The sequence below is a fragment of the Panthera onca genome, chromosome B3 (assembly GCF_046562875.1).
Source record: "Panthera onca isolate mPanOnc1 chromosome B3, mPanOnc1 haplotype 2, whole genome shotgun sequence".
Classification (NCBI taxonomy): domain Eukaryota; kingdom Metazoa; phylum Chordata; class Mammalia; order Carnivora; family Felidae; genus Panthera; species Panthera onca.
This window is the reverse complement of record NC_138344.1, coordinates 140,946,368-140,958,264: the sequence shown is the minus strand read 5'-3', so window position 1 is coordinate 140,958,264 and position 11,897 is coordinate 140,946,368. Positions and strand designations below refer to the sequence as shown.

Here is an 11,897-nt window from a genome sequence, read left to right as displayed (position 1 = left end):
CCTAACCTCTGGGACAGGATTTTGGGGCTTTCTCTTCTGCGTGCTGGAAGACGGGACTTGCTTGTGTTTCTGACCTGGGATAAGTGCCCAGGGGAGTGAACACGTTGTGACCACGCTTGTGGGTTGACGTTACCGTCCCAGGCTCCATTCCTGCCCTGCAGGACTGTGCTGTGTGTGATTTCCTGACGATCGGAATGGTCTGGGACGCAGCCGCCGCATGGCCGCTGTTGGTATCGTCATCTACTCTCCAGGAAGACAACAGAACCAGTAGAGTGTGCACGTGTGTAGAGGAAGAGATTTATTTTAAGGAACTGGCTCGTGTAGTTACGGAGGCTGGCAACTCCGGAATTGACAGGAGGGACCAGCAGGGGGAGACCCTGCAAGGAGCCGATGCTGCAGCTCAGGTCCAAAGGCTGTGGGATTCCCTCTTGCTTGGGGAAGGTCAGTCAGCCTGTGTCCTGTTCCGGCCGTCAGCTGATTGGATGAGGCCCACCCGTGTTAGGAAGGGCACTCTGCCGTTTTTACTCATAGTCCGCCGATTTGCATGTTAGTCTCATCCAGAAACAGCCTTACGGAAGCATCCGGCATAACCAAATACCTGGGCACCGTGGCCCAGCCAAGTTGTCACATGAAATGAGCCACCGCGGTGAGCATGCTGTTGGTCTCTCTCGCGGCACTTGTCCCCGTCTGTGCTTGCTCTCGTATTTGTGTCTTCCTCTGGAGCACGAGCTTCATGGGGAGGGACCTCTGTCTCCCGGGTGCCGCGTGGCACTGCTGTCAGCACCGCGCCCGCCACAGAGGAGTCTCGGGCAGGGCTCGCTGGGCAGGGGAGCCGCTTGCCTGCCTTGCGGGTCTCCACGTGTCAGGCGCGTGTGGCCAGGGCCCCCGGGGGCCGGTGAGGCGCCAATACCTCAGCCTGTCTTCTCTCCCCAAGCCGTGTGCCTGCGGAGCCGCACCGTCCTCGCAGCGACAGCCTTTTCTAGTTTGCCCGGAGGTCCCTGGCGGGCAGTCTTGTCCCTGCCGGGCCAAGTGCCGATCCCGAGTACAACCCCACATTCCTCACGCTGCTTGAGGCACGACCTGGCCGTGTGTGTCCTCCTAGCCTTTCTTTCTCTGGCTTCCAAGAGGTGAAGTTTGCAGTGAAGGAAGGGCTTATTAGATCCTCCGCGTTTGGCAGATGGAGTCTAGCCGCTCTCCAGATAACTGGTTTATATTCTTTTGGGTGGTTGTGTTTTTCTCTGTTAAGAAAAAAAAAAAAGGACTTTCTGTCTTCCCTGGAAGGTTGGGCAGGGTGAAGTAAGTACACCCCCCAACACCGTCAGCTTCTGTTTTCGTATCGTCCTCACCCGACGCTCGCCTCCTGGCCACTGGGGTCAGGTTCTCTGCTGGTAGACACTGGGCCCCTTTTCTTCCCCTTCTTACTGGATCTTTGCTTATGTAGCCCCCCCGCCGCCGTGTTCCCCGGTGAGTCTCTCCAGCCAGGGCCTCCGGGCCGCGCCGAGCCTTACAGTTGCTGTGTTACTGCAGTGAATTCCTCCTCCTCCGGTCCGCTCGTTAGCGTGGAGACAGCTGAGACCAGTGTGTTCTTCCCGACGCTCTTGCTGAGGGTTTTCCCCCCAGAAGTTACCGGGTGTCCCCTGCCCCCCCCCCCCCCGACTCACATATGACCATAGCAGGGTGCCCGGTGATGATCAGCCACGTTAGGTCTGAGTTACATGTTTGGAGAGCTGGTTACGTTAGGCCCCCCGCCGGGTTCTTTTGTTGTCGTGCTCGGTCACACATTTTGATTTGGGTAGTTTTCCCTTCTACAAGTCAACTTTATGCTTTTCAGCTGAAAAGAAAACGTTCTAAGTGTTAGTGGTCAAAAACAGCACAGATACCGTGTTTATCTTTGTGTTGACTCTTGTCAGAAAAAACATAGTTAAGTATTTTTTAAGTAAGTCAAATACCTATTTGAAATACTTGTTGATCGTAATGGAGTCTTACTGAATGCCTGGGTCTCAAGTTCAGTGGTAGGTGCTGTAAGGAGATAGAAAAGTAATATGAGATCCTTGCCTTTTCAAAGTTTATGGTAGAGATAGGAGGGACACAACTGGCGGGAAACATTGAAGAACCAAAGCAGTAAACTGAGGCAGTGACTGCTGTCTGAGCTCTAGGGTGCCTGGGGGCAGTCAGGTGGCTGTGGCTCGAAAGGCAGAATTGTCTGGTTGAGGGAAATGCTGTCAGAGAAGGTCTGGGCTTGGGGGCGAGCAGGGCATGTGCAGAGGGGCCCGAGAAGACAGCCCGAGCCTGCAGAGGCCACAGCCCTGGAATGGCGGGAAGTCACTGTGGATTTGTGGGGACCAGCTCCCAGAAATCTGACACATGAATCTCCCTGAGGTCTGTAGCTCCTGTGGCTCAGGCCAATGTGGGCCGAGATGGCTGTGGCTTTAGCAAGTCTGTTTATGTCACACCTGCTCAAGTCACTCCAACTCCCCGAGCCCCAGTTTCCACAATGATGGCCTAGCCTGTCTCACAGATTTGTAGGTGTGGCTGAGGTATCGCAGACATAAGTGGGTTTTTAAAATGCAAGCCTTGCTGTTGGTGTCATTAGGCAGGAGCTGGGCTTGAGCGCCCTTCAGGGATGTCGTGAAGGAAATTTCCTGCACTGGGTGTAACAGGCAAGAAGATGAAATAGAAAGGCCTGTTCACAGGAGCTGGGGTGGAGGGCACAGCAGAGAGGCGTAGGGAGAGACAGAAGGAGGTAGAGCACGAGGCCAGAGATGTGGCAGGAGCCAGGCTTGAGGGCCGTCGGCAGGCCTTGGGGTTTGTGTCCTCACCTGCTGGGGGGCCACCGCCGCCGTGCCTGGGTTTGCTCGCTTGCTGAAAGAGAACTTGAGAAGCGGGGAGGCCTGAGGGACGCGAGAAGTATTTAGAGGTAAGAATTGATGGCATCTGGTGACACGCTGGGTGTGGGGAGTGGGGAGACAGGTCGTTACGGACGATCACGGAATACCCTGGTTCTAGATGTCCCTTCTCCTCCTCGCCCCGAGACCGACTCTCCCCCTCCCTCTCTCTATTTCTAACTTCTGTGCGTAGGAAAGACACGTTTGATCCTACACTTCTAGCTTCTTTTAACTCGTTTGAGCTGAAGACACACCAGAAGTGACCTTGTATCCGAGTTTTCCGTCCAGACGGGTTTATTTTGTCCTTTGGAATGTGTATTTCAAGCAGAAATCTTTTGTATGCAGAAGTCAAGCCTGGAGCAAATTTTTATTGTGCAATTATAAGCCGTGAAAGTGAAGGTTTTAATGGAACTGCTCACCCAACCTTAACCATGGGGGCCCACACGCAGCAGCATATCCGAAGGGAAAGCTGTCAGAACAGCAGCTTTCAATTTAAATATATCAGGGATTTCAAGACCGATTCTAATGAGTTTTAAAATCTTTGTGTCAGCCTCGTGTTTTTTCTTTAAATGCTGTGAAGTCATTTAAAATTAATAAGCCGGTTTTTATTTGGCAGCGTTTACATCAGAAACGCTACCATCGGCTCTGAAGTCGCTGCTCTTCTGTGGTCTCGTCATTCATCTAAAGGGAATTAGTAGCCGTGGTTTCTCGAACCGGTAGAACATCAGCTTCCTGTTTGTGGGCGAGTAGACTTACCTGACAGACCATGTAGAGCTAGCTGCTGTGTCTGAATACTGACACCATCACTGAACCGTCACCTACAAAGTGGTGACAGACGAAGTTTCCAGTAAATGTGGCCGTGGAGCGGGGACTCGCGGACAGCGCTCCACAGCCGAGGAAGATCTGTCGGGAAGTCAGTCTCCTCGCATGGGCACCACCTCTCCCCCACGAGAGGTCTCTCCGGATCTGGGCCTTCTCTTTCCGGCAGTTGTCACATGTTACCAGGTGCCACCGAGACGCAGGAGCACCTGTTAGTGCTGCTGGGCCATACGGAGCTCACAACGCAGTTTCTCTTTCAAGGAGCTTCTGGCCTGGTGGAAAACCCGGTCAGGACACTGATGAATAGTAGTTGGGGGGGCGGCCCAGAGGCAAGGGAAACAGCAGGAAAAGGCGGGGAGGGGTCAGGAGAGGCTTCACAGAGGTGGGATGGCACCTGACCCTGAAGACAGGCCAGGAGTTTGCCGGGTTGAAGGCCAAGGGCGCAGCCTAGCCACTGGGCGTGCAGGAGCGTGAGGTGCTGGGGGAAGGGAAGGGAAGGTGGAGGGACAGGCTGGAGGGGGGGGCGGGGGGGGGCCCAGCCCTCGGCATCTGCATGACGCACAGCTCCAGGCGACCCGCACAACAGCCCTGCTGGGCCTGCTTGCTTCTGTTCCCATTTGCCAGGGGAGGAAGTCAAGGCCGATTTGCTGGTGGGTCTGTCCTCCGTCTTCAGTTCATACATGATTACGAGTTTAATCATTCTGGCACGCCAGAACTGAGGTTCAGGTCCGACTCGAAGTATCTCCTCTCCTCTTTGTGCTGGCTGCACCTTATAACCACGGGAGATGGTCACTTGTCCCATAAAGTCTTCCTGAGTACCAACTGCTCGGTGAATCTGACCTGTATTTCAGCAGGAGCTGTTGAAGCGTTTTAAGCAGCAGATGGTGTTCTCAGGAGCCCCGCTAGAATGGGAGCGCCACAGAGGCAGGGTTTGGCCTTTGTTGTTCAAGTAACCAGACCAGTGAGTGGGGTCACACGGGAAGAATTCCGTCACCAGCTGCTGGACGGGAAGTCCGCTCCTGTGTGTGGGGCCAAGAGGAGGCAGTGCCTGAGTTTGCAGGGTCAGCACTTTCGACACAATTCTAGGCTTTCTCTCCAGTGTGTGGGTAGGCACTGCGTTCTCGGAGAGGTTGCTCTAGGTTTTAAAGCATCATAAGACAGGACAATGGACCACATCGGATCTGCATCAAGAAAAAGGCATTCCAAGCCAAGCTTACTGACTTTTTAATTTAAAGGGGTACTCTGGGTGGCTCAGTCAGCTAAGATCTGATGCTTAATCTAAGACTGAGCCACTCGGGTGCCCCACAGATTCGTATTTCTTGAAAAGAAGCTCCCCTGTCACTGCCCTTTGGGTCCCGAGGTGTGTCTCAGGTGAGGTACGGAACGTGCTGCTGGCCTGTGGTGGTTCTTCCAGTGCAGCGAACCCCCGGGTGACTGTTCCTTCGAGGCACCTGCAGGCACAGAAGGCACACACTCAGCTCTGTTCTCTCCTCAGTCCCTAGTTCACAAGCTAGCGGGGAAAATAAGATAGATAGGGAAAGCTAAATGACAATACAACATTAGAGCGACAGTTGATGGCAATAGCAGGATTTCGCTAGTTGGTATAGGCTCAGTTACCTAAATTCTAGGGGAAAGTTGCTAAGAGAACTTCAGAGGCAGGGAAGATTCTTGTGACTGAAGAGTTGACCACATCAAAAATATGACCACACATTAAAGGCAGTAAAAGTCAATAATAGCTCCACACGTTGAACATTAAAAACTTTTTAAAATAAGATTTATGTATGGTCTCCTCAGACATTGTACGTGGCAAGTAATAGAAGAAGGTAAAAGTTAACCTGTATCTGAATTGCTGAATTATTGTAATCGTGAGTAGGCATTTGACTGTCGGTTATTCTCGTAAATGGCTAACATTAATTACAGAATAAATATATCAGAATAGAAAAAACAGAATAGAAAAAAAGGATCGGGACATTTGTAGTAAAGACAAGTAGTTTGGGTAATTTTCTGTTGATTCTTCATTTAATTGAGATTCAACTTACACATGTAAGGTGCACGTGTATTCAGTATCCGTTAGGCTTTGTCCTAAGTGACCACAGCTGAGACTGCGCTGTGGCAGGTGTCTGGGCTGCAGGAAAGCCCCCTGGTGTCCTTTCCCAGGTGGCACCCACAACCGCCCTCTTCCAGAGGCAACGCTGGTCCGACTCTGTCCCCACAGCTGAGTTGGTGTGTCTGTTAAGCCTCTACAGGTCGCGTCGAGCGGTGCTTTTGCTCAGCGTGATGTCTGGGAGACTCCTCACAGTGCTTAGCTGCAGTCCCTTTCCTTTTTTTTTTTTAATTAAAAAAATTTTTTTTAATGTTGGTTTACTTTTTAAGACAGAGAGAGGTAGGGAGGGAGGGAGGCCGTGAGTGCGGGAGGGGCAGAGAGAGAGGGAGACACAGAATCGGAAGCAGGCTCCAGGCTCTGAGCCATCAGCCCAGAGCCCGACACGGGGCCCGAACTCATGGACCGCGAGATCGTGACCTGAGCCGAAGTCGGACGCCCAACTGATTGAGCCACCCAGGCATTTCCCCCTCACCCCACCCCCACTGCCTTTCTTAATAAAAGCCTTTGATGATCAGAGTTCTTAACTGTAACAAAGTCAAGTGTATCAGTTTTTCAAATACGCTTTTTTTGCGTCCCTTTAATGAACTCTTTGCCTAGCCCAGAGATTCCCCGCCCTCAGGGGACAGAGACAATTTGGCTGTCACCGCTGGGCCAGGGATGCTGCTATCTGCACAACGCCCAGGACAGCCCACAGCCAGGGATGATGTGGCGTGAGAGGTCACTGCCGCTTTCAGGTGGGGCACCTTGGCTAGCACGGCACCATGAAGATGCTCTTGTACGTGTGCTTCTAGAAGCTTTCTGGCTTCACCTGTCACATGTAGCCCAGGGCCCACCTCTCCTTAGCCCTTGTGTATGTGAGGAGAAGAATTTGAGAGGAATCTAGATTCTTCCACATCTGTGTCCCTAGCCTTTGATTTAGAACAAAACTCAGTACGTTATCAGGAGCTTTATACAGACATATGAACATATGGAACCAAAGTTTTGGTAGTTGGTGGCCCAAAAGCAGTACTGGGGGCATGAAAGTAATGGCCTGGCATCTGCAGAAAATGGAAAAATTTTCCCCTTCTGATCTGACTAGTGAGAACTTGATTCGAGCTTTGTCGTTGTTGTTACTTTTTAACTGTCCGGTTACAGCTGTAATGAAAACTCCACACAAAAGGTGCCGTTCAGAAAATAATTTGACTTGAAAGTGTGCTGTTTATATCCGACCCGTACCTGGTTCTTTGCATGTAAGTGTCGTGGTCAACTAGACATTTGCCAGACAGAAGGGGATTTGTTACTTGTTCCCACCGTGCTTCCGTTGTATGTCCCCTCGTCACATCTTCCATAAGCTGAGCACATAGATACACAGACGTTTTAGGATGGTCGGGAGACAAAGTACTTCCCGAAATGGTGTGCACAGCTCTTCTTGAACAGGATGGCAGCGTGGAAGGGTGGCTGGAGAACCCTGCCCGTGTTTAATGGTCCTGCCGGCTATGTTCATCGCATTCTGACACTAAAATCTAATGTTTAGGCACACGTGGCTGTGGCGTGGTCAGATGGGGACAGATCCCCTTGTCCAGAATGTGTTGTGGGATGGTAACCGCTCGTTGGTTGAAACGGGCTCTGGCAAGGGGTCGGTTGATCTAGGGTTAGAGCCTCAGATCTTACTTCAGAATCCTTAAAAATAGGGGTTCCTGGGTGGCTTAGTCGGTTGAGCATCCAACTCTTGATCGTGGCTCAGGTCATGATCCCAGAGTCACGAGATCGAGCCCCGTGTTGGGCCGCTTGCTGGGCACGCAGCCTGCTTCAGATTCTGTCTTTCTCCCTTGCCCCTTTCCCCTGCTTGTGCTCTCTTGGTCTAAAATAAAGTAAAGCGGGGCGCCTGGGTGGCGCAGTCGGTTAAGCGTCCGACTTCAGCCAGGTCACGATCTCGCGGTCCGTGAGTTCGAGCCCCGCGTCAGGCTCTGGGCTGATGGCTCGGAGCCTGGAGCCTGTTTCCGATTCTGTGTCTCCCTCTCTCTCTGCCCCTCCCCCCTTCATGCTCTGTCTCTCTCTGTCCCAAAAATAAATAAAAAACGTTGAAAAAAAAATTAAAAAAAAATAAAAAAAAAAAATAAAGTAAAGCAATCATTAAAAACACACGTTGCTGTTTGGAGACACCGCTCGTTCCCCTTTTACTACACTTGTGTGTGCTGTGCCCTAGAAAGCGAAAGGTTTAGAATCCGCCCTTGGGTCTGAGTCACAGCTCCGCCTCTGAGTAACCCAAGAGTTGACAGTCACTCAGCCTCGGTTTCCTCTATCTGGTTCTGGTGGCACCAGTCGCTGCCTTATGTTGGGACTGGGCAGAGTAAAGGCGAAGCGGAGGAACGCTTCATGAGGTAGAAATCTTCATGTAACGGAAGGTACCCGTGGGCCCACCCACTTTCCAAGAAATTTCTCACTACGGTATGTATTGTGTCTGTATAGAGACAGCACTTGGGGTGATCAGGTGAATGGATCGAGAGGCTCCTCCTCTTCCTAGGTGGGGGCCTGGGCCATAGTTCATCTGTAAAACCCGGCAGTACCTATCTTACAGGGTGACTGCGGTGCTGAGAGGTTCTAGCTGTAAAACGTCGAGGCCATCTGATGTGCCTGGCACACACTAGGTGCTCAATAAACATTAGTTATTATTGTTACTGTGACTGTTAGAGTTGATTTGGGTAAGCGTGTCCTGCCTCAGTAGCACTTTTCCGCGTATACTGACCGGTCTGCTGCAGGCTGGTGATTAGCTCTCGAGATGCAAAGTTTTGGTCATCGGCACTGTGAAGGTGAGTGGAGGTCACGGGTCACGGACGTGTGAGCCAGACACACAGCCTGTCCTGCCTCCTCACTGGGGAGCCCACTCAGGGATGGGACTGTCCATCGATGTCACCTGCTCAGTCTTACCAGTCGCCTTAACAGGGCCATTCAGAGCCCCTGGAGGGCTGAGAACACCTTCGGTTTTGTCTCCCCAGCTCCTAGCCTGATGTTTGGCTTCTACTAAATGTCTGTTGAATAAATTTTCATTATTTGCAGGTCACGTCCAAAACTATACTCGAGATCCTGAGGAGAAAGCAGTGTGGCGAGGGTCTTTGGCCATGGTGTCAGAGACCTTTTTGACTTTTTTTTTTTTTAAGTGAAATTGTTTTTAAAATTGTGAACCATACATAGGTATAAGAGAAAACATTAGCTTCACAGCTTAAGGAGGAAGATTAAAGCTTTATCGTGGTTGGTGGGGTTTCAGTGACCCAGAAGCTTCAAGTGGGCAGATCCGGACGAAGATGGGGCCAGAAAGCCTAGTGGGAAATGCAGCTTCTCCCAGACTGGGTTTTGCCGTCATTCACACGCACGTGCACACGCAGAGCAGGGAGAGGTTTAATCAGAGAGCAGAGATCTTTCCTACTCTCTCCCTCGGTGGCAGCAGCAGTAAACCTGGGTCCCGGAGTCCGCTCGAGCATGAGTCACCTGGGGAGGCTCGTCACAGACCGTGCTTCCTGGCCTCCACGCTGGCCTGTAGGTGTCGACTGAGGGCCCGGATGCAGCACACGGGGACACAGTGTCCTGGGCTGTGGGACCTCCGGGAAGCGCCTTCCGGAAGCCGGGCGCTTACTGTTGGAGCCTGTCTGGAGCATCTCACAACTTCTTTATGCTCTGCAATTTTCATCTGCTTCAGAGGAAGCAGCAGGCGTACGGGACTAGAGAGACTAAAATAAATTCATGGGCCTAGAAGGCAGGCCTTATGGAGGCCTTCAGATTGGCTGGTTTTCATAAGCACTTTGGAAATTGAAGAGACTCAGAGGGTTTGTCTGTGGATTTGGTGCCGCCGAAGCCTATCGGCGTAGAAGCAACTGTCTGTCACGTTTTAGCTGCTCATGTCTTTATTCAGAACAGCCAGCCTGGATTCGGAGAACGTGGGTATCTCCGAAAGCTGTGCATTTGGGATTGAAATAGAGTATTCGTTCTCGGGTGACGGAGTGGACGCTGAGCATAGGCGGGGACAGCAACGGGGACGAGAGATTCTGTCACAGCGTTAACGATGATCGTGAAACGGACCAAATGCCCCTTATCGTGAGCAAAGTCTCCTGCCTCCCAACTGAAGAGAACGGACGTGTGTCCTTCCTGGAGTTTCCTCGGCTTCTATCTGCCCTTCTCAAAATTTCCCCTTACGTGCGCTTACCCTCTCTGTCCTCACTTTTCTCTCCTTGTCCAGACCACCCCTTTCACGTGTGCCCACGCGGGTGTCATGCCCTGTGTGTCTTCGTTCCATTGCTTACTCCCCCCACCCTGTGCTGCTGCTTCTGTTTTCCCTGCAAACATGTTCATTTCTCTTTACCTAGAAGGTCACTAACATTTGCCGAGTGCCTGGGTCCCGGAGTGAAGATGCCATGGACCCGAGGCACAGCCAAACCACGGTGGACGTACGGCGAGCGAGAATAAAGCTTGGCTTTTCTAACCCACTGAGATTTCAAAGACATTTGCTACTACAGGGAATCCCAGCCTGTCCTGACTGACACAGTGTGTATACGCTTGTGTGAATTTTTTGCAGAAGTCAGGCCTGGCCCACATTTGTTTGTTTGTTTGTTTGTTTGAGGCTTAAAACAGCGCACATTCCTTATCTCAGTTCCTGTGGGCAGGAATCCAGGTGTGGCCTCGCTGGGCCCTCTGTTTCGGAGTCTCTCCCAGGCCGGGTCTCATCCGAAGGCTCGTCTCCAAAAGATCTGCTTCCAAGCTCACCACGTGACTGGCGGTGGCCAGTTTCTGTTTCAGGGCCTCGGTTCCTTGCTGGCAGTTGGTCGGGGGCTGCTTTTGGTCTTTGCCGTCCGGACGAGACCCGTGGTTTTCATCAGATTCTCGAACTTCAGCAGCCCCCTCCCCCCATTCTCTACTTCCTCTGCTACCCGCCAGTTTAGAGACCTAACTCACGTGCCTCTCCTCCACGAGTCATTGCCAGATCTCTCTCTTTCCAGCAACGTCTGCAGCCTCTTCTCTGTCGGTCCAACACATGGCGTTTATTCTGGTGTGGCACATCGTCTTTTACCCATCTGGACTGTCTGCAGTGACACTGTTAGCTTCTTGTGAGTATTGTTCCCCCCACACGACGCCTTACACTTAGCGGACAGCAGTGTTCGATGCGTCGATAGACAAAGGTTTGCTAGACTGCGTCGAAGGTGCAGAAGAAATACGCTTTAGCATGTCTGGGATGAAAGCGTATGGCTTTTATGACTTTACCCCTTTATTAGTATTTTATATGAAATAATAGCTACTTCGGTAACTTCTCAGATCAATCAAAACCTTTTTTTTTTTTTTTTAAGTTTCTTAACACTGCCCCCGTCCTACATTTCTGCAGATATATTTTATCCTGTAGGACACAGAGCGTCACGGTCAATACTACATTTATCGTATTATGTCCTGTTTTTATTTATTTTTTAATTTTTTTAAATGCTTTTATTTATTTTTGAGACAGAGACAGAGCATGAGCAGGGGAGGGGCAGAGAGAGAGGGAGACACAGAATCCGAAGCAGCTCCAGGCTCCGAGCTGTCGGCACAGAGCCCGATGTGGGGCTCGAACTCACAGACTGTGAGATCATGACCTGAGCCGAAGTGGGACGCTCAACTGACTGAACCACCCAGGCGCCCCTGTCCTATTTTTATTTTTGTGGACATAAATTTTAAGCATAGTGAGGAAGCTAAAAGATGTGATTAATTAGGCTATCCTTATAATTGGTGCCTTATTTCTACTAAAAGTCAGCGGGCATTTTCAAATCAAATGAGGAAGTTGTTGTCTTTCTCTCCAAAGGTATGTTTTCCTTGTCAGCATCCTGTGCCCATTTAGGTTACTGGGAGTAATTTGAAGTACTTAGCTTTATTTTTCAAAGTGAAAGGTTAATCTGCAAAATGATCACACTTGGAGACGTTAGCATAGCAGCAGCAATAATAATAATGAGAAGTAACATGGTCTTAGTAGCAGTAACAATAATAACGACAACTACTACTCCAGGAGGGAGGCTGGGAAAGGGCCCAGGACACTCCCACCTGCCCACCAGGCTCCTGAGATTGACCCCGTTTCAGAACCAGGCGCTCCAAACCGG

General features: G+C 51.1%; 1 protein-coding gene across 2 annotated transcripts in view; it reads left to right on the top strand.

Moving 5' to 3' along the window:
- Positions 1 to 11,897, top strand: part of SETD3 (SET domain containing 3, actin N3(tau)-histidine methyltransferase) — an 81,854-nt gene that overhangs the window by 32,684 nt on the left and 37,273 nt on the right. The window lies entirely within an intron of this gene.